At 40.2% G+C, this 21,643-nt stretch overlaps 1 protein-coding gene across 4 annotated transcripts in view; it reads left to right on the forward strand.

The window, feature by feature from the left end:
* Window positions 1–996: 996 nt before the first annotated feature.
* Window positions 997–21,643, forward strand: part of TMEM150C (transmembrane protein 150C) — a 109,409-nt gene continuing 88,762 nt past the window's right edge. For 3 of the 4 annotated variants that reach the window (XM_023553317.2, XM_023553322.1, XM_023553321.1), the window contains exon 1: window positions 997–1,055. The gene's annotated coding sequence lies outside the window, so the exon portion shown is untranslated. Of the gene's footprint in view, window positions 1,056–1,367; window positions 1,448–21,643 lie in introns of those variants that run through there. The other variant, XM_023553319.2, reaches the window with a different exon arrangement.

Genomic DNA, 21,643 nt, shown 5'->3' on the forward strand with positions numbered 1-21,643 from the left:
GGAGAAGACCTGAGCAAGAAATCAATATACACGTACATAGGTGAAAGCAATAATCACAGGAGTTGTGAGTTGTGTGTGTGTGTGGGGGGTCTGGAAGCTAATGTTGAGTTGGAGAGTTTAAGTAGATTAAATTGGAGAAGGTTGTTAGAAACTTGTGCTTTGAGAGGCAACAGTTTAAAGAAGGAGACAAGTGTAGTATGAAAGCTAAAAAAAAAAGAATGGCGGTCAGCCTGATTAAGACAGGTTGTGTAAAAGAGGACCCACTGAGGAAACCCAGTAAGGTTATGTTTGGAACAAAAGTTAATGATGAGCGTGTGATAAAAACGGCATTTATCCACAGCTGCTGCTAGAGGTCGTCGACATGGTGCCATCGGTAATTTGGGGTTTGAGGTAGAGGCAAGTTATTAAAATGTTAATGAATACAGTTTTATAACTGGCTCAGATGAGACACTGGGAGGTAGAGCGCAAGCTGGCGCTGGGAGGGCGGCCTTGGAGTCTGCTCTTCATCGCCAGGGTCAGAAGTTGGCTGTGTGTTTGTTCAATACTATGAAAGAAAACCCCGGGAGAGCGCTGAGTGGCAGAGAGCTACATTCAGCCAGTGGGCATGCAAAATGAATTTTAGCTGCTATGTGCAAAAACTTTAGGTGTGGACAGAAGGGAGCCAGCCAGACCGTTACAACGGGTCAGGAATAAATAACCACCAGGCGGAGGATCCCATATTATGTCCTTCCTTTTGTTGGGTGAGGAGCGCCAGGCAAACGCGTCCACAACCTCTGGAAGCAAGCGCTTCGACCGTCCTCACCCGACTTCAGCCCCGGGTAATTATTAGGGACCCGGGTGGATAGTGATAGAAGCCCGAGACCCGGGGGGCTGGGCTCCCCCTGGGAGGCCTTGCAACCGGGCCCCCAGAATAAGTCGGGGGCGGGCCGCGGCGCAGCAGGAGGGGCCCGGGCGGGCGGGCAGATCCCACCCCTTCCTGAAGGAAGCGCCCTCCCCGCCGCGACAGCCGCCGCCGCCGCTGCTTCTCAGGTCACGGCCCCACCGCACCGGAGCAGGTAGGCGCGGCGCCAGGGGCGCTCCCTCCTGTCACCGGGCCGGGCCGGTCCGCGGGCCCGCGGGGCAGCCAGTGGGGCGTCCGGCCCCGGCTCCGCTTGCCCAGCCCGGAGGCGGAGACCAGGGGCGGCGGGCGCTGCAGCGGGGCTCGGGCGGCGGGGTCCGCCCGGTCACGGGGCCCCGCGTGGCTCCAACCCCCGCCTCAGAACCTCCCGGCGCGGGGCGCCCCACCCGAGCCCCCCGCGGGCGCACACCCGGGCGAGGCGCGGTGCCCCGCGGCGTCCCGGAGCGGTGCCGGCTCTCCCCGCGCCTCGGTCCCTGCCGCCGCCGCAGTGCCGTCCGCCGAGCCTCTGCACTGTCCGCCGGCTACGGCCGCGGCCACATCCTTTGACAGGTATTCCCACCGCCGCCAGGTCCGGATACCCAGGCCTTTTGTTATCTGGTGAAGTCTGGTCGGAAGCGACCCCCAAGTTTGGCCCCTCGGCCTCTCTGCCATTCACCGTTCACTTTACCGTTAGCCAAGTCAGGCTGGCTCGGGAGGCAGGGATCCCGGCAGGAGGCACTAACTTGCTTTGCCCTGTACACCACCCTCCACTCGAAATGCACCGTCTTGCTTTCCTTTGCTGGGTGCACACTTGGGAAGAAATGTGATTTCGATTCCTCGGGAAGCCGGAGGAGGATGGGTGACGGAGGCTGTTTGATCATCTGGTGCAATAAAAAAGTGATTAGCCTTGGGTCATGGAGAGAGCCCTTGTTTGGTAGTTTTCCCCTCCTTAAACGAATCTAGTAGGGAATGAGAGAGTTTTCCCATTTTAAATTAATTTTTCCCTTCTCTCTACTCATCGCTTTTTTTCCTCCACCCCTGCTACCCTCACAGTACTTTATTATATCCCAGTACTTCAGTGGTGTGTGTGTGTGTGTGTGTGTGTGTGTGTGTGTGTGTGTGTGTGTGTGTGTGTGTGTGTGTGTGTGTGTGTGTGTGTGTGTGTGTGTGTGTGTGGCTGAGCCAGGATTGTGACTACAAACGTGAGAACATAGCCCGGTTGGAATGGAAGCCCCTCTCAGACTCTGAGGGGACCCATTCTGACGTCCTACCTGCGTGGTCTATTAGGGAACCAAGTATACTAATAATTTATATATTTTTAAAAACAATTTTTAGATCATTACAATAACAAAACCTAAAGGGTAATATTAGTTTCTGCTTCTTTATTTCTCTGCTTGAATCAAAGGCAGATTTTAATAATGCAGGGCTGTATCTCCATTCTGGCTGTAGTTCTTCAAAAGGATAGGCAAATGCAGATGTATATACTCGATGGATGTAGCAGTTAAATGATTAGGTTCATATATGTAATATTTGCAGATCAAAAAACAATGCAGTCTCAGTTTTCATGCATTAAATCCTAAACTTTTTCTTTTATGTGTCCTAGAGACATAATGTTTCCAAGATAAACTATACCTGTCATCTCTTAATGAGCTAGGAATTTGAGCTCAGTCTTCACAGGAATTTTAATGGCATGTACTTTCTTTATAAATTATTTAATAAATGTTTTACACGCTCCCCAAGTTGGAAGCTCAAAAACCGGACAAGGTAAATAAAAGTGTGTGTGTGTGTGTGTGTGTGTGTGTGTGTGTGTGTGTGTGTGTGTGTGTGTGGCTGAGCCAGGATTGTGACTACAAACGTGAGAACATAGCCCGGTTGGAATGGAAGCCCCTCTCAGACTCTGAGGGGACCCATTCTGACGTCCTACCTGCGTGGTCTATTAGGGAACCAAGTATACTAATAATTTATATATTTTTAAAAACAATTTTTAGATCATTACAATAACAAAACCTAAAGGGTAATATTAGTTTCTGCTTCTTTATTTCTCTGCTTGAATCAAAGGCAGATTTTAATAATGCAGGGCTGTATCTCCATTCTGGCTGTAGTTCTTCAAAAGGATAGGCAAATGCAGATGTATATACTCGATGGATGTAGCAGTTAAATGATTAGGTTCATATATGTAATATTTGCAGATCAAAAAACAATGCAGTCTCAGTTTTCATGCATTAAATCCTAAACTTTTTCTTTTATGTGTCCTAGAGACATAATGTTTCCAAGATAAACTATACCTGTCATCTCTTAATGAGCTAGGAATTTGAGCTCAGTCTTCACAGGAATTTTAATGGCATGTACTTTCTTTATAAATTATTTAATAAATGTTTTACACGCTCCCCAAGTTGGAAGCTCAAAAACCGGACAAGGTAAATAAAAGGGTAAAGAAGTTTTGCTGACAAAACTGACTAGTTGATAGATGTTATGACATTAAGCAAACATGTTAAAGTATTTGAAAAATGCATGTTTATTATCATAATCCTGCCATTTGCTGAAGACAATCTGTTTGGATTACTTAAATCCACGTTAAAAGGCCTTTATGGAAATTGCTTAATTCACTTTTTTTTCCTCATCTACTGCCTTCCACAAGTTGCTTTTGAGGGGAGATATTTTGCTCTGTGGAATAATTAGTTTGCATGAACATAATAATGCATTATACTTGGACTTTGTTATATAACTACCACAATCATGCTTGCAGAGATCTTGTATTTTTTTCTTTAAATTTTCTTTCTTTTGTTGTCGTTGTTGAGAATATACACAGCAAAACATACACTGTCTAAGTTATCTAGTGCTGCCATAACAGAAATACCACAAGTGGATACCTGTAACAAACAGAAATTTATTCTCTCACAGTTTAGGAGGCTAGAAGTCTGCATTCAGGGCTCCAGCTCCTGTGGAAGTCTTTGTCTGTCTGTCAGCGCTGGGGGAAGATCTTTGTCATCAGTCTTTGCCTGGATCTAGTAGTTTTTCAGGGCAGGGACCCTGGTCCAAAGGATATGCTCTGCTCCTGCTCTTCTTTCTTGGTGGTAGGAGGTCCCTCCTCTGTGTTCAGTTCTCTGTTTTAAGTCTCAAAAGAGATTAACTCAAGATATAACCTAATCCTGTAGATTGAGTCCTGCTTCATTAACATAACTGCCTCTAATCCTGCCTCATCAACATCATAGAGATTAGGATTTACAACACATAGGATAATCTCGGCAGATCATAAAATGGTGGACAACTTCACAATACTGGGAATCATGGCCTAACCAAGTTGACACACACTTTTGGGGGACACAATTTAATCCATAACATACACCAATTCAGCAATTTCTACATGTACTATTTTGTGACATTGATTACATTCTTTAAGTTTTGCTACCATTCTTTTCCTTATTTTCTGAGTTGTTCCTCCCTCATTAACATAAACTCACTGCCCACTAAGGTTCCCATCCAGTCTTTTGAGTTGTTGTTGTCAGTTTGATCCCATATAGATAGTTCTTAAAAAAGCATAATGCTCAAGGCAGACCTTTTTTAGTAGTTAGAAACTACTGCTTAGTTTTAAGAAGACTTCATGGGATATTTTTGGTTCAGGGTTCAAAGATTATCGCAGGGCAATAGTTTCAGGGGTTCTTTCATTTTCCATGGTTCCAGAAAGTCTAGAGTTCATGAGAATGTGAAATTCTGTTCCCCATTTCTCCCATTTTGATCAGGATTCTTAGGTGGAATCTTTGATCAAAATGTTCAGTAATAGTAGCCGGGCACCATCCAGTTCTTAGGGTTTCATGGCAAAGGAGGCAGTTGTTCATGGAGGCAGTTAGGCACAGATTCTGTTCTTGACTTTTTCTGCTTCCTCTGTTGTTCCAGGTGAATAGAGGCCAATTGTTGTACCTTGGATGGCTGTTTGCAAGCTTTTAAGATCTCAGGCACTACTCAAGGAACTAGGAGGTAGAACAGAAGCACTAACTATGATATTAAGCCAGGTAACTGGAATGTCCCATGAAAGCATGACCCTAAACTTCCAAGCCAAAGTATCGAGTCCCTGAGGTATTTGGTTGTACTCAAGCAGCTTCAGCAGCTACCCCTTTTTTTTCTTTTTTGGTCTTAGCTGTAAATATATCTATCACACAACTTTTGCCTGTTCAAATTTACAGGTTACAACTTGTAGACAGCAATTACAGTGATCAGCAGTGCAACCCTACCCTTAATCAATGCGATTTTTTCATCACCGTTAAGCCTCCTTCCCCCCCCTTACCTCCTGCCACTGGTAACCACTAATAAACTTGGTCTCTATACATTTACCTTTTGTCTTTTTATATAAGTGAGGTCATAAGATACTTGTCCTTTTGTGATTGGCTTATTTTGCTCAGTATAACATCTTCAAGCTCCATACATACTGTGGCATGAATCAAGACTTCGTTTCTCCTGCTGGCTGAGTAGTATTCCATTGTATGTATGTACATTTTATTTACCCATTCATCTGTTGGCAGTTTTTTTTTTTTTAAGTACTCACTCTGCCTGCTTTATGATTGTCAAGAGGGAAGGCACTTTGTGTTTTTCAGCCACAAAAATTGATTTATACTCTTGTGCGTACACCTGCTTTGTTTCCACTGTGACTCTGGCACACCTCTTTAATACTGTGGCTGGATTAGCCGGGCAGCCTGGAGTTGTGAAAGAGGAAACGCTAGCTGGCCCCTGCAGTCTTAGCCGTTTGGTTTCACTGTAGTCTGGCTTCTTGGCGCCTGTTCAGTAACCAGTTAAGGAAGACAGACACTGACGAGATAATGTGTTCTCTCTCAGTCTTCCCCTTCCTGAGAAGAATCTACAACACTCAGAATCAGCACTACAATGGTGATTAGGTTCTTGTGAGGCTCAAATGAGATCTATGCCGAAGTTCCTAAGACACGATACAAAAAGTGTTAACTGAACCCAGGTCTAAGTTCATGTAAAAGCTAGGACCAGTGGTATAATAAATATTTTTCTTATCCTGATGGTAACAACAGAAATGCATCCCTATTTATGTTAATTATAACTTATAAACTTTTGTTCCTGGAGCTGATGGTGCTATGCATATTTATGTTTTTCATAAATTGCCCTAATAACAAGTTATCATTATGACCAGATCTCATTTCTTGCATGTTTGAGAGATAACTTTTGATGATGGTAGACAGGCCAGCTTGAATATTTTGAGATGGTAATGGAATCTTTGGCAGTAGCCTTCAAATTAAACCCCAAAGCACTGAGTCAAACCAGCCCAGCTAAGTAGGGCTTTTGGGACACTTTTACCAAGTGAGAAATGAACGACTTTCTTTTCAGCATCTGTAAATGGCCTTTCTCTAGATTAGCATGGCCCAGTAGAACTGTCTGCAGTGATAGAAATGTTCCATATAATTGAGCTGTTCAATATGGTGGCACTAGCCACGTGTGGCTGCTGAGCCCTTGAAATGTGGCTAGTGCAACTGAGGAACTGAATTTTAAATTTTATTTAATTTCAACTAATATAAGTTGAAATAGCCACATGTAGCTAGTGACTACCACTGGATACCAGCTGCCATTTAGTTGATACTAATGGCGGCCCCATATGTGTCAGAGTAGAACTGTACTCCGCAGAGTTTTCAATGGCACGTTTTTTTGGAAGTGGATCACTAGGCCTTTCTTCCGAGGCACCTCAGGGTAGACTCCATCTTCCAGCCTTTTGGTTAGCAGGTTAGCAGCCAAACATTAATTTCATTACCATTCGTGTATGTGGTTTGCCAACTACTTTTTATGCCTCTGGACCTCATTGGCAAGGCGGCGTTCTGGTTCCAATGCATTTAGTGTCAGCTGGGTTCCTTTTGAAATGCATGAAGCTCAGCAGACAAGAGTTGGAGCCTCATTGTTGTGTAGGTTGAACACTCTCTCAGGTGATGGTTTCAGGATGTGTTAGTTTTGTAAACTTTTGCCTTTTTTTCCTTTATTTCTGTGAGATGAGGCTTGTAAGCATAGTTATGGCTTTCCTGTGTGATAGTTAGAGAGCCCTGATGGGTTTGTTTTGGAAAGGCGCCCACAATAAATTCTAGTTCCCATGGGCATAATGTCATGCCACAGATTGGTGGCGCCACAGTGTGACTAGTCTCATTGGTGGATTGTATTGCCAAATTATCTTTCTCAAAATCCATACAACCAACCAAAAATTTAAACACACTGAATCGGTAAGCATGCGTTCCAATACCGAAAATACATGCCATCAAAAAATTTTTTTACAAAAAGGTAATTAGAAGAAAGTGGGAATTGGCCTTGATAGAAGTTAAGATCTGATTCCTGTAATCCTGTTGTTGTGGCAGAGTACTTGGATTTACTCTGAAGAAGGTGTTTTATGCTGAAGTTCAACTCTACTCTAAAAATAATCAACTTGACGGCAAAAAGTTTGTTTGTTTTTAATTTCTGTAGTCTGCCGGCCACAAAAATAAGCATTACCCAGGAGTTGTTTAGATGCTTGGCTCCGTGTGTCTATGTTCTTGAACATTGTTTGCCCTTTTGCACATTATAGAATCATTTATTCTTAGAGGTGGTTTCTGCATTTCTCCAGGGAAAGGAGAGTCAGAAAGGTAAGAAGGAGGTGGTGATGCTCCCTCCCCTGCAATCACAGAGACCCTGTGAAAAGTCCAACAATTGGGTGTCCCCTGGCTAAAGAATGGCTGAAGCCTCTACTTCATTAGACCCTTCTTGCTTGGTTTCTTCCCCTTGCGGTTCAAACCCAGGTCCTCCCTCTTAGCCTTATGGATTAATAAATCCACTTCAAATCCACCCAGAGGCACCTTGGAAGAAAGACCTGGTGATCTGCTTCCCAAAAAATCAGCCACTGAAAACCCTATGGAGCACAGTTCTACCCTGACACACATGGGGTCATGATGAGTTGGAACTGAGTCAACAGCAACTAGAAAAAAAAATTTTTTTTTAACTAAAAACGTTAAAATGGGATTTGATTTAGCATCTGCCTTGCTTAAATCTTTTAACTAATTTTCTCTGATTATAGTTATTATTTCAACCTTTGAGAGGGCCACATTTTTTCATTAGATGGTTTCATAAGACACTGCCTCTCATAGTTCTTCAGTGAGGTCCCTCTTTCCCCCAGCCTAGCTACCTAGGATACCTCTCCCAGGCTGGAGTTCAGGGTCCTGGGGATTCCCCTCCTCTGGGAGAGACTCTCCTTCAGTCAGTTACTTAGGAATTTACTGGATGTGTTTGTGCATAAAAAAAGTATAGGTTAAATTAACTCCAGAATTATCTCTGCCGTTAAGGTGTTAACATCCTAGAACAGCATTTCCCAGGTTAGTGTCCATCCCACAAGGCAATGAGGATACTCGGAGAAATGCTCCATATAAACTTTTTTTTTTTTTTTTTTGAGATTTACAGTGCGCAATAGCATGGCAAAGTTTCTAAGTTGAGATAAACTTAAATTTTTAATTACCAGTGTTTTCCAAAAAAAAATTTTTTGTTTTCACCCAGCACTTAACATAGTCTTTTTCAAACTGGGTGTCCTAGGTTATGAAATCAGTTTAGCAGATTGAGATCAACATTTTTTAATAATTTTTTATTGTGCTTTAAGTGAAAGTTTACAAATCAAGTCAGTCTCTCACACAAAAACCCATATACACCTTGCTACACACTCCCAATTACTCTTCCCCTAATGAGACAGCCCGCTCTCTCCCTCCACTCTCTCTTTTCATGTCCCTTTCACCAGCTTCGAACCCCTTCCACCCTCTCATCTCCCCTCCAGGCAGGAGATGCCAGCATAGTCTCAAGTGTCCACCTGGAGATCAACATTTTTTAAAGAAAATAGAATATTTAAAATGGGAATTATCGCTTTGTATCCCTCTTAGTGAAGGTTAGTAGTGTTTGATAAGACTTTTGATTCCCCCATGCATAATAGATACAAAGCCATAAGACAGTGTAGAGTGGTGGTTAAGATCGCTACAGAAACAGGATTTTTTGGTTCATATCCTGATTCTTAGTCACACAGTCCATATTGTTGTTATTAGCTGCTATTTTGTCAGCCCCTAACTCATGGAAATCCCATGCAGAAAAGAAAGAAAAACTGCCCAGTTCTGCACCATCCCCTTGATTAGTTGTGGGTTGGACCATTGTGATCCATAGGGTTTTCATTGGCTGATTATCAGAAGTAGATTGTTCAGGCCTTTATTCCTAGTCTGTCTTTGTCTGAAAGCTCTGTTGAAACCTGTTTAGCAGCATAGCGACGCTCAAGCCTCTGCTGACAGATGGGTGTTGTCTACTCATGAGGTGTCCTTGGCTGGGAATTGAACCCAGGTCTCCCACATAGACCACTGAACCACTAATCCCCTTGCCCGGTTCATAGTAAGCACTATGTAAGCATGGTCATTATTTATATTATTGTGTAAGTGTATGTGTTTATATTAGATCATGATGTAAAAACTGCCTAGCAAACTAGGCTTGGGACCCACTTTGGGAAACATTGATCAGAAACATATATGTAATAACTAATATTGAGTATCATTATTGAGTGCTTGCTAAGAGCCAGGCTCCATGCTGACTGTTTCTCGTGCATTGTTTCCCACAAATCCTTTGATGTAAGTACTATCTGTATCTCACTGTGGGCTAATGACAGAACCTACATCACAGTAAGCAGAGGAGCCAGAATCTGAACCTAGGCTGTTCCCATACTACACCTCACTACCTCCCATAATGCAGTGCTGACAGCAATGCTTAGGTAGGCATCCACAGACTTGTAAGACTCAAACGTTGTACGGCATTGCGCAAGGGCAGAAATATCTGACAACAGTTATTTTCTTTGTAAAACAAGCCTGATGGGTGAGAGGTTAGTCATTGCTCATTTGGGCTGGAAGAGACCTCACTGCTGCCAGCCTGTGGTCTCTTAATGACAGTGCCCTTGGAAAGGCAACCTGGAACTCAAGGAAACGTGAATGCTCTAAAGATTAACTATAGATTGCTTCTCCACAGCTCAGTCTTCCTTCCCTCCTAACCGGCTTCCTAACTTCTGCAAACTGGTTTGTAGCAAATGGTAAAAAAATGTAGCAGCCTAAATAGATATGCCCATCCCATAAATTGCCCAATATCTACTACATCCAAAATATTTGCTTTCTCAAAATCACTTTCCCCCATACGTGCCTCATGGCATATTTTAAATTTAAAAAATGGAAAATAATTTTTTGAGAATTATTTAAAAGGAGATGTTTCAAAATTGAGGCTGAAAATCCCACTACCCCCTCACAGTGCAATCAAGAAAGTAAAACTAATTTTAGTTTGGAAGGAAATTACAGTGTTCCTTAAAGGTCAAGTTAAATATAAGCAATCACTTGTCCATAGACTTTGTCAGGTAGAAGAGGCTACGTGCAGCCTGTCATCGTGGTTACTTTTCTTCTTTACAAAAGTAAAGCGTTTATGTCTAACATACTAAAAATCACTTAAGAGATTCAGATTTTGTTCAAAGCTGCAGAATCGTCCATCTCTGAGGACAGAGATGCAGATGATCTATGGAATACCAAGGGGCAAGATGAAGTATCTTTAAAGAAACATGGAAAGTCGTGGAGTACTTCTAGGCAAGTGGAGTTGAAGCTTAAGGAGAAGTAATTGTGCCTGACTATTTTTTTTATGGCAATAGAGGAAATTAGCTTCTAGTTTAAATGGTGTTATTTAACTCTGAAGCAATTATTATGAAGTATAATGGTTTTCAACTGAATGTAAACATAAATGTCTCCAAAATAGAATAGCCATGCCCTTTATCAAACATTTCGTTTATTAATGGAATAAATTTCTTCCTGTTTTAAACATTTATGATGGCTTAGCCACCCAAGAAATATTTTAAGTGGTAATATGAGAAGTCTTGAAGCACAAATTAAAACTGACTGTAGATTGCTAAAATGGGTATAATCTTTTAAGCCAGGCTAGTTAATAAAACTGTCTTTCAAATCATTTTTCATTCTGTTGATTCATGATTGAAAAAGTATTAAGAAGTTTTGATACCATTGTAAAGCAGTCCAAATAGAAATATTTATTTTTACTAACTTGGTGTGTTTGTAAATTATAATTGGAAGAATTCTACAGTGTAATTTTCCTGGAGTTTCTAATGAAAATATATGTCCTGGAATTTCTGAATTTTACATTTCACTAAAATTTGAAGTGTGCTCCCCAGAAACACTAATAACTAAAATATGCTGCAGAGCAGGAGGATTAACTTTGAGGTGACAGTTTTTCCTCCTTTGTGGTATTATATTCCCACCTACCCTAGACATCAAAAGTGTATGGCATTTTGGAAAATTTGCCAGTTTTGCCAGTGACAGCGCAGTGTTCACGGGAGCCGTATTTATCTCCTTGTAGTTTAGCAACTTTTAGAATTACTCTTGAGAAAGCTGCTTTTCTGTTTTCTGACATTTTGATCAGTGTTTTTTTTAATTTCAGGTTACATGTGGCATAAAAATATTTATATGAAAAGAAGTGGGTTGCCATTTGTATACCAAAATTTTGATTGTATGTATGTATGTGTAAAAAATAAAGATAAAGGTTCCCCATTAACTCCTTTGGGGAAAGGACACTGTTATGATCAAATAATGGTACATCATGATTTTTTAAGATCAGGCAACTGAACCACGTGAATGTCAGCTTGCAGAGATGTAAACATAATAATTCAGAAATGCTGTTTTTTATTAGCTGTTGGACAAATGTTTGTGAAGTCCCTGTTATGGTCCTTGGCTGAGAGTAACTTTTTTCACTATTACTTCCTTCTTATTTATAACACAGATTTTTTTTTTGCTTTTATTATATTTTATTTTTTATGATGTATATATATTTTTATTTTTATTGTACTTTAGATGAACCTTTATAGAACAAAGCATCTTCTCATTAACAATTAGTACACATATTGTTTTGTGACATTGGTTACCAACCCCACAACTTGTCATTTCTCCTCTTCTCGACCTTGGGTTCCCTTTTACCAGCTTTCCCATCCTCTCCTGCCTTTTAGTCCTTGCCTCTGGGCTGATGTGCCCCTTTAGTCTCGTTTTGTTTTATGGGCCTGTCTAATCTTTGGCTGAAGGGTGAACCTCAGGAGTGACTTCATTATTGAGCTAAAAGAGTGTCTGGGGGATGTATTCTTGGGGTTTCTCCAGTCTCTGTCCGGCCAGTAAGTCTGGTCTTTTTTGGTATAACACAGGTTTTATCACATGCAAAATTAAAGAGAATTATCTTGGATGATACCTCTCACTCCACCCCTGAGCTTCTATGAGCTAGATGAAGCCTTTGGAAGTCACGTTTACTTATTTTTCAGAGTCTTGGTATGACCACAGGCATCACAGGAAGATGAGACTCCATTCTAGTTTTAGTCTATGAATATTTCGCATTAGTTCTCTACAAATTGTTCAGGCTGACATAACATGACTCGGAAGTTATACCTTAAGGTTTACTTCAGTTTCGTATATCTGCCTGGTTTGTTTGCTTTGCTACATATGGCAAAGTTTGGCAGTCCCCAGGACCATCCACATTTCTGATACCAGCTACAAGCTCAGGTGTTCCCAAGACTACCCACAGGTTCCATAATTCACTAGAAGGACTCACAGAACTCAGAAAAACAGTTATACCCACAGTTACGGTTTACTATGATGAAAGAATTACAGATTAAAATCATCTGAGAGAAGAGGTGCATGGGGCAGGGCCCAGCAGTCATCAGGCGTGAGCTTTCAGGTCTCCTCTGTGAGTGGAGCCATGTAACAGCACCTGTTTTTCACAGCGACGATGTGTGACAATATGCACAGTATTGCCAGCCAGGGAAGCTTCCTAAGAAAAATAAACCATGGTAAAATTGAGGCTATTGAAGAATGTACTTCTGAAACCAGAAGTCTCATTGCTGTCTCTGTACAAACTTAATGGCAACTCATCACTTTTCTGAGATTAGACCAGGATCCCGCCACCATTTTCTTTCCTCTGTTCAACCCTGATCAGGACCCTTTTGGAGCGGGGGGAGGAAGCAAAAACATCTGGTAATTGCTGCACCTGAGTCTGAGGGGCAGTTGACAGCGTACTGTGAAGTAATAGCAATTCACACTGAAAAATTGTAATGGGCTGTCCAGATTTGGTAGAATGAAATCTCTCAGGCTCGTACACTGTGGTAGCTTGAGACAGTTCTCTACTATATAAAATAAGGATCTCCAGGCCTCCTTTGGGGGGCATTAAGGGATAGAAAAGTAACTCTGATAGCACAGTGGTTAAGCGCTCAGCCACTAATCAAAAGGTCAGCAGTTCGAACCCACCTGCCACTCCAGGGAGAAAGATGGAGCAATCTGCTTCCATAAAGTCTGTTGTTGGGTGTGTCCAGTCAATTCCGAATCATAGTGATCCTATAAGACAGAGTAAAACTGCCCCATAGGGTTTCCTGGGCTATAAATCTTTGTGGGAGCAAATTGCCAGGTCTTTTCTTCTGTGGAGCCACTATGGTTTCTAACTTCTGACCTTTCAGTTAGCAGCCAAGCAAGCACTTAACCATTGCACCACCAGGGCTCCTTCTGTAAAGATTACAGCCTTGGAAACCCTATGGGGCAGTTCTACTCTGTCCTGTAGGGTTGCTAGGAGTCAAAATCAACTTCGATGGCAGTGGGGCAAGGGGCAGAAGGAAAAGCGAAACGTAGTTTTAATCACTATGAAACGGAATTGTTTGGAGCTATTTTCAGCTTTTTAGCCCACAAGGGTTTCTCTTGGATTTCCTTGAGAAAAGTGACGCAATGTGAGCAATTCATCTAAAGCATCTGAAATCATTTTAGTGAAAATGTTTGTTGATAATAAGACATTTAATGTTTGAAATAATGCATTTTTCATCTGTTCAACCTATAGGTGATACACTGGCATAGTAGCCTTCGCTGTTTGCATCAGAACCACAACCTCTTCATTTAATTTTTTCTTTTCACCAAGGTCAGGCTCTTTTTGTAGAAATTTGGCTAGACTAGATCATCCTGTTTTTATTGTTTTGTTTTGCTTCATTCTTTGGTCCAGTGAGCCAGAAAAGGAAGTAACAGTGTTACAGATTGAATTATGTCCCCCCAAAATATGTGTTGTAAATCCTAATCTCTATGCCTGTGGTTATAATCCCATTTGAGAATAAATTTATGTTAATGAAGTAGGATTAGTGTAGGGTGTGACTTGAGTTAATCTCTTACAAGAGATAAAAGGAAAGAGAAGCAAGCAGAGTTGAAGGAAGAGAGATGCTAAGCTACATGAAGGAGCAACCCAGGAGCAGAAGCTCAGAGAGTCAAGGACCTTCCTCCAGAGCTGACGGAGAAAGAAAGCCTTCCCCTGGAGCTGGTACCTTGAATTTGGAATTCTAGCCTCCTGAACTGTGAGAAAATAAATTTCTATTTGTTAAAGCCACCAGCTAGTAGTATCTCTGTTAATAGCAGCGCTAGGTAACTGGGACAAACAGCCTTGCTTGGAATAACCTTTGTAAGTATTAGACTTGGAGATGTATTATTGGCATTTTAAGTTTTGGCCTAACCACTCTGTACTGTCTGTGCTTGCATAAATTATTTAATTTATGTAAGTTTAGAATTTCAGATTTTTCATCAGTAAAATGTGGATTTACTTGTCGGTCTTGCTCACCAGACTACAAGATTCTTGAGAGTAGGGTTTGGGGCTCATCCATCATTGGAAGCCTTCCCCCCACCCATGCATGGGATGGGGCCTGGCAGGTAATAACTCTGTAAATATCTGTTGAACAAACAATATTCATTTTACCTATTTCATAGGTTGTTTTGTAGAGCAAGTAAGAAGGTCATTTACCTTGCATTACAAATGTTTAAGATTATGTTAAATAACAGTAATTTGATGGGTAAAAACATGGCAGTAGCTTCCATACTGGTTTCTCTGCTTTCTACTTCTTGGTTACTTTAGTGCTACCACCTAACCTTCCCCACATTTTGCTTTCATATCATCTCTTACCTGTTCAGGAACCCTTCGGAGCTAAATCCAAGTTACTGGTCATGGCATTCAAGGCCATGCATAACCTGACCCCATTTTATCTATCCACAGTTTTCTTTTAATTCCTCTCTAATGTAGACCTTTTACTGCCCACTCACCTGGACCTAGTCCTGGCTTCTTTCTTTTGTTTTGTGGTTCCCACACTGAAATGCTCTCCCTTGCTTATTGCATTTATTTACATTTGCCCACACATTTCAGTTCCACTTTTTTCATAAATTCTGCCTCTGCCTGAACATTGACTGGCTCCTCCCTATATTTTTGCATTTAATTATATTTAATTTAGAGCTTTATTAGGTGCCATTTATTATTAATATCTTCTCATTAAAGACTCAAGACTGTTAATTTGATAACATTAAAATTATTATAAGTTTACCAGTTAAGCATTCAGGAAAAATGTACTTGTTTTATAAAAGTACAGGTAAAAAACTTCAAAGTTTTCTCTTGGCAAATGTAATTCCACCCCACTGCACATAAATAAAGCCCTGGAGTCCAGACCACATGTGGTGGAACAGAATAGTATTTTAGAGCAAGGCTGAGCTTCTGTTGCTGTTATGGGAACCCTAAGTCTGTATTTTTTGACAGTGAGAATACATGAGACTTTAGCTGTTTCAGTATGTCAGCATTTCCTCACTATTAAACTGTGGTTAGGCTATAGAATTAAGAGCCAGAACCCTGAAATCATTTAACGCATAGTGGGAATTCAATACATGTTGTGGACAGATTGATTTATACTTTATTTTTGACTCCTCACTGATTGAGTCAACTCTGTATGTGTCAGTTAATTTAGTACATCTTTTAAAGTACTAAGATTTTATTAAGCTTAGAAGTAACCCATTGCCGTCAAGCCGAATTCTGACTCAGAGTAACCCTGTAGGACAGAGTAGGACTGCCCCATAGGGAGGGCTTCCAAGGCCGTAGATCTTTACAGAAGCAGACTGCCACATCTTTCTCCTCGGAGCAGCAGTTGGGTTTGTACCACTGACCTTTGGGTTAGCAGCTGAGCGCTTAACCACTGCTCCACAAGGACTCCTTAAGCTTAGACATAATGAAATAAAATTTTATTGCTAGAGTACAAACATATTAACATGCATGATTGTAATTAACATCACCTTCTTTCCTTTCTTCCTCCCTTTTTTCCTTCACATCTGTGAGCACCTAAAATGAGAGCGTTGCACTGGATGCTGTGTGGGTGTGTAAGTGAGTAAAACATTGCCTCTTCTCCAAGCATTTACAGCCTGGCGTAGGAAACGCACATGTAAGCAACTAGGCTCTAACCATGAGAATGAATTAAGTAAGGATAAATTGTTACATAAGCAATTTATGGAAATACAGAGAAAAAAATAGAAGCTTAGAAAGTATATGACTTACAATAAATCATACAATTAAGTTTCTAGCCTGCACCAAACACTGTGCTATATAATAACTATGTGACTGAATCCTCACAACAATTATTTGAGGTAGGGATATTAATCTATTTTTTAAAAAGAAGTAAGTTGGAATGCACTATGATTAAATAAATTGCCAGGCGATCGTTGGAAACTCTATAGGGCAGTTCTACTCTGTCCTATAGGGTCGCTATGAGTTGGAATCGACTCGATGGCAACGGGTCAATGGGTTTTAAGGTCAGACAACTAGTAAAGTGGCAGAGTTGAGATTCAAATATATAAGACCACTCTTACTATGCCAGCCTGTCTTATGTCAATATAAAAATATAGATTAATATGTAAATTTAAAGATTTTAATGTGTACTTCTTTTAAATAACCTCCAAGGTTTGCGGGAATTCACATTCCCCTAGAAGAAATTATCCAGTATAAAAAGGAAGAAAGTGAAAAAGAAGCAGTGCTCATGGGGTGGGGGGGGGGGACTTTTTTTTTTTTATTAACTTTTATTGAGCTTCAAGTGAACTTTTACAAATCAAGTCAGACTGTCACATATAAGTTTATATACATCTTACTCCGTACTCCCACTTGCTCTCCCCCTAATGAGTCAGCCCTTCCAGTCTCTCCTTTTGTGACAATTTTGCCAGCTTCCAACTCTCTCTGTCCTCCCATCCCCCCTCCAGACAGGAGATGCCAACACAGTCTCAAGTGTCCACCTGATACAAATAGCTCACTCTTCATCAGCATCTCTCTCCTACCCACTGACCAGTCCCTTTCATGTCTGATGAGTTGTCTTTGGGGATGGTTCCTGTCCTGTGCCAACAGAAGGTTTGGGGACCATGACCACCGGGATTCCTCTAGTCTCAGTCAGACCATTAAGTATGGTCTTTTTATGAGAATTTGGGGTCTGCATCCCACTGATCTCCTGTTCCCTCAGGGCAGTCATTGATTGTGGCCGGGCACCAACTAGTTCTTCTGGTCTCAGGATGATGTAGGTCTCCGGTTCATGTGGCTCTTTCTGTCTCTTGGGCTCTTAGTTGTAGTGTGACCTTGGTGTTCTTCATTCTCCTTTGCTCCAGGTGGGTTGAGACCAATTGATGCATCTTAGATGGCCGCTTGTTAGCATTTTTGACCCCAGACGCCACATTTCAAAGTGGGATGCAGAATGTTTTCATACTAGAATTATTTTGCCAATTGACTTAGAAGTCCCCTTAAACCATGGTCCCCGAACCCCCGCCCTTGCTCCGCTGACCTTTGAAGCATTCATTTTATCCCGGAAACTTCTTTGCTTTTGGTCCAGTCCAATTGAGCTGACCTTCCATGTATTGAGTGTTGTCCTTCCCTTCACCTAAAGCAGTTCTTATCTACTAATTAATCAGTAAAAAACCCTCTCCCACCCTCTCTCCTTCCCCCCCTCGTAACCACAAAAGTATGTGTTCTTCTCAGTTGATACTATTTCTCAAGATCTTATAATAAGTGGTCTTATACAATATTTGTCCTTTTGCCTCTGACTAGTTTCGCTCAGCATAATGCCTTCCAGGTTCCTCCATGTTATGAAATGTTTCACAGATTCGTCACTGTTCTTTATCAATGCCTAGTATTCCATTGTGTGAATATACCACGATTTATTTACCCATTCATCTGTTGATGGACACCTTGGTTGCTTCCAGCTTTTTGCTATTGTAAACGGAGCTGCAATAAACATGGGTGTGCATATATCTGTTTGTGTGAAGGCTCTTATTTCTCTAGGGTATATTCTGAGGAGTGGGATTTCTGGGTTGTATGGTAGTTCTATTTCTAACTGTTTAAGATAATGCCAGATAGATTTCCAAAGTGGTTGTACCATTTTACATTCCCACCAGCAGTGTATAAGAGTTCCAATCTCTCTGCGGCCTCTCCAACATTTATTATTTTGTGTTTTTTGGATTAATGCCAGCCTTGTTGGAGTGAGATGGAATCTCATCGTGGTTTTAATTTGCATTTCTCTAATGGCTAATGATCGAGAGCATTTTCTCATGTATCTGTTAGCTGCCTGAATATCTTCTTTAGTGAAGTGTGTGTTCATATCCTTTGCCCACTTCTTGATTGGGTTGTTTGTCTTTTTGTGGTTGAGTTTTGACAGAATCATATAGATTTTAGAGATCAGGCGCTGGTCGGAGATGTCATAGCTGAAAATTCTTTCCCAATCTGTAGGTGGTCTTTTTAGTCTTTTGGTGAAGTCTTTAGATGAGCATAGGTGTTTGATTTTTAGGAGCTCCCAGTTATCGGGTTTCTCTTCGTCATTTTTGGTAATGTTTTGTGTTCTGTTTATGCTTTGTATTAGGGCTCCTAATGTTGTCCCTATTTTTTCTTCCATGATCTTTATCGTTTTAGTCTTTATGTTTAGGTCTTTGATCCACTTGGAGTTAGTTTTTGTGCTTGGTGTGAGGTATGGGTCCTGTTTCATTTTTTTGCAAATGGATATCCAGTTATGCCAGCACCATTTGTTAAAAAGACTATCTTTTCCCAAATAACTGACACTGGGCCTTTATCAAATATCAGCTGCTCATATGTGGATGGATTTATATCTGGGTTCTCAATTCTGTTCCACTGGTCTATGTGCCTGTTGTTGTACCAATACCAGGCTGTTTTGACTACTGTGGCTGTATAATAGCTTCTGAAATCAGGTAGAGTGAGGCCTCCCACTTTCTTCTTCTTTTTCAGTAATGCTTTGCTTATCTGAGGCTTCTTTCCCTTCCATATGAAGTTGGTGATTTGTTTCTCTACCACTTTAAAAGATGACATTGGAATTTGGATCGGAAGTGCATTGTATGTATAGATGGCTTTTGGTAGAATAGACATTTTTACTATGTTAAGTCTTCCTATCCATGAGCAAGGTATATTTTTCCACTTAAGTATGTCCTTTTGAATTTCTTGTAGTAGAGCTTTGTAGTTTTCTTTGTATAGGTCTTTTACATCCTTGGTAAGATTTATTCCTAAGTATTTTATCTTCTTGGGGGCTACTGTGAATGGTATTGATTTGGTTATTTCCTCTTTGATGTAGGGGGGAACTTTTTAAGAAAACATCCTTTGGTTTTGAAGCCTTCCCAATAATGAAATGCTAATCTCTTCTTCATTTTATAGATAAAAGAACAGGTGGAGACATTGAATGATTTATGCATCTCCAGATAAAATTAGCATTCTTTAGGATTATTAGGTAGTTTTAAAAGAGAGATTTGGACACACATTTTTACATGTAGCTGTGTTTTCAAAAGTTATTTCACATGAACTTCAGAAACACTGCTGAATGCCAATTAAATCCCCTTGAGTCTTTGTATTGAGTTCTCTGATAACCTCTAAATTAATTTGGCAAGAGTGGTTTTCTTCACAGTATTCCACTTTAACCTCCTCCAGGAACATTTTTTCAAGTGTTTATGTCTGTCATTTGATTTTTTTTTCCATGTACATTTCTTATTACAGAAAATCCTAGATATTTTATGATTTTTATTGGTATCGTAAGTCTATTATGTTTTCATTTATTCTATATAATTAAAAGCTATTTGAATTTTCATTGTTTATCCAGCTCTTTATATGAACATTCATTAATTCTAAAGGTATTTGAATCAATTCTCTGGTTTTATTGTTGCAGATAATAATTTTATTTCTGTATTATGACTAGTATGCCTCTTATTTCTGTTCTTTATCTTATTGAATATGTAAAAAGTACCATAACAATGTTCGTAATTGTGATAATAGTATTCTTTCATCTGAGCTTTGTTTAATAAGAAAGCTCTCTTTTCACACCAAACAATGACACTGACAGATGGTTTAGGAGAGATGTTCATTATAGGATCCTTGAATTCCTAGTTTTCCTAGATATTTTGTAAGGGATGAGCACTGCATTTTATCCAGCGTCTTTTCAGCATCCTTTGAGATGATGTTAAGGTTTATCTTATTTGAGTTATTAATGTATTACATTTTATTATTAATAATAATTATATATTTCCTGGGATATGGTTTATTTTTCCTTTAGTAAACTGTTGAATTTCATGTACTGTTTTCTAGTTAGGATTTTTTACCTGTGTCGTTCATCGGGGCAATTAGTATGTGTATTATGCCTAGTTACGTTTTCAGATCACAACGTACATACACTTTTGTACTCTGATTTTTCCACTTACATGCCACAGTCATTTTCCCATGGCATGAGAAATTTTTCAGACCCTATTTTAGTGGTTCCATAGTATATTATGGATACATTTATAGCTACTTAACCTTTCCTCTAGTCTTGTTCCTTTTTTTCCTAATTTTTTGCTGTTCTAAGTGATGCAGAGATGAATATCCTAATATACAAATCTTTGTTCACACCTCTGACTATTTCCTTAGTATAAATTCCTGTGAGTGAAAATACGAAATCAAAAGATGGGACCATTCATAAGGCTCTTCGTACATATTACCAAATTGTTTTCCAAAATGTGTAAGAGGGCCTGGCTCATTTATCGTCAGTGGTGTATAGAGTACCCAGTTGTCTTGATCCTCAATTGCAGTAAGTGTTCCCATTTTTTAAAAACCTTTGCCTGCAGGATGGGGTAAAAATGGAAACTCATTATTTAGAAAATACCACTCCTTTAATTGTTGATGAAGTTGAACAAAATTTTTGTGTGCTTATAGACATTTGTGTTTCTTTTACTGTGAAATCTTTTTTCACTTTTTTTGCCCATTTTTTCTCTCAATACATTAGTCTTTTTCTTATTGATCCTCTCACTATGTTTTAAGAATATTAGCCATTTGCCATACTGCTTGTGAATATTTTCAGTTTGTCATTTGCCTTTGAATTTTATTGAAGTCTAGCCTTATGTGGTCAAAGTTATCAATATTTCTGTTGTGATTTCTTTGTTTAATTTTCAAAAAATGCTTCCCTGTCCAGACATTAGGCAAATACTTACCTGTTTCCTATTTTGTAGTTTCAAGTTTTACATTTTACTCTTTATTTTACCTAGAAGTTATGTATATGGTATGAGATAAGGACCTAAATAGATTTTCTCGTATTTTAAAGTCAGTTTTCCCCACCACATTTATTAAGTAATTTCTCTGTTTCTCATTGATTCTTTTAGATCAGTGGTTCTCAAATGGGCACACTTTTGCACCCCAGGAAACGTTTGGCAATATCTGGAGGCATTCTTAGTTGTCTAACTGGCGAGTGCTACACAGTCGGGGAGTGGGTAGAGGCCAGGGATGCTGCTACAATGCACAGGACAGCGCCCTACAGCAGAGAATTATCCAGCCCCAAATGGCAGTACTGCTTCTGTTGAGAACTCTGCTTTAAACTTTGCCTTAGCTGACTGTCACCATAGCAGCTATTGCTGTGTGCTATCGAGTCGATTC

This window comes from Loxodonta africana, chromosome 5 (assembly GCF_030014295.1).
Source record: "Loxodonta africana isolate mLoxAfr1 chromosome 5, mLoxAfr1.hap2, whole genome shotgun sequence".
Lineage (NCBI taxonomy): Eukaryota > Metazoa > Chordata > Mammalia > Proboscidea > Elephantidae > Loxodonta > Loxodonta africana.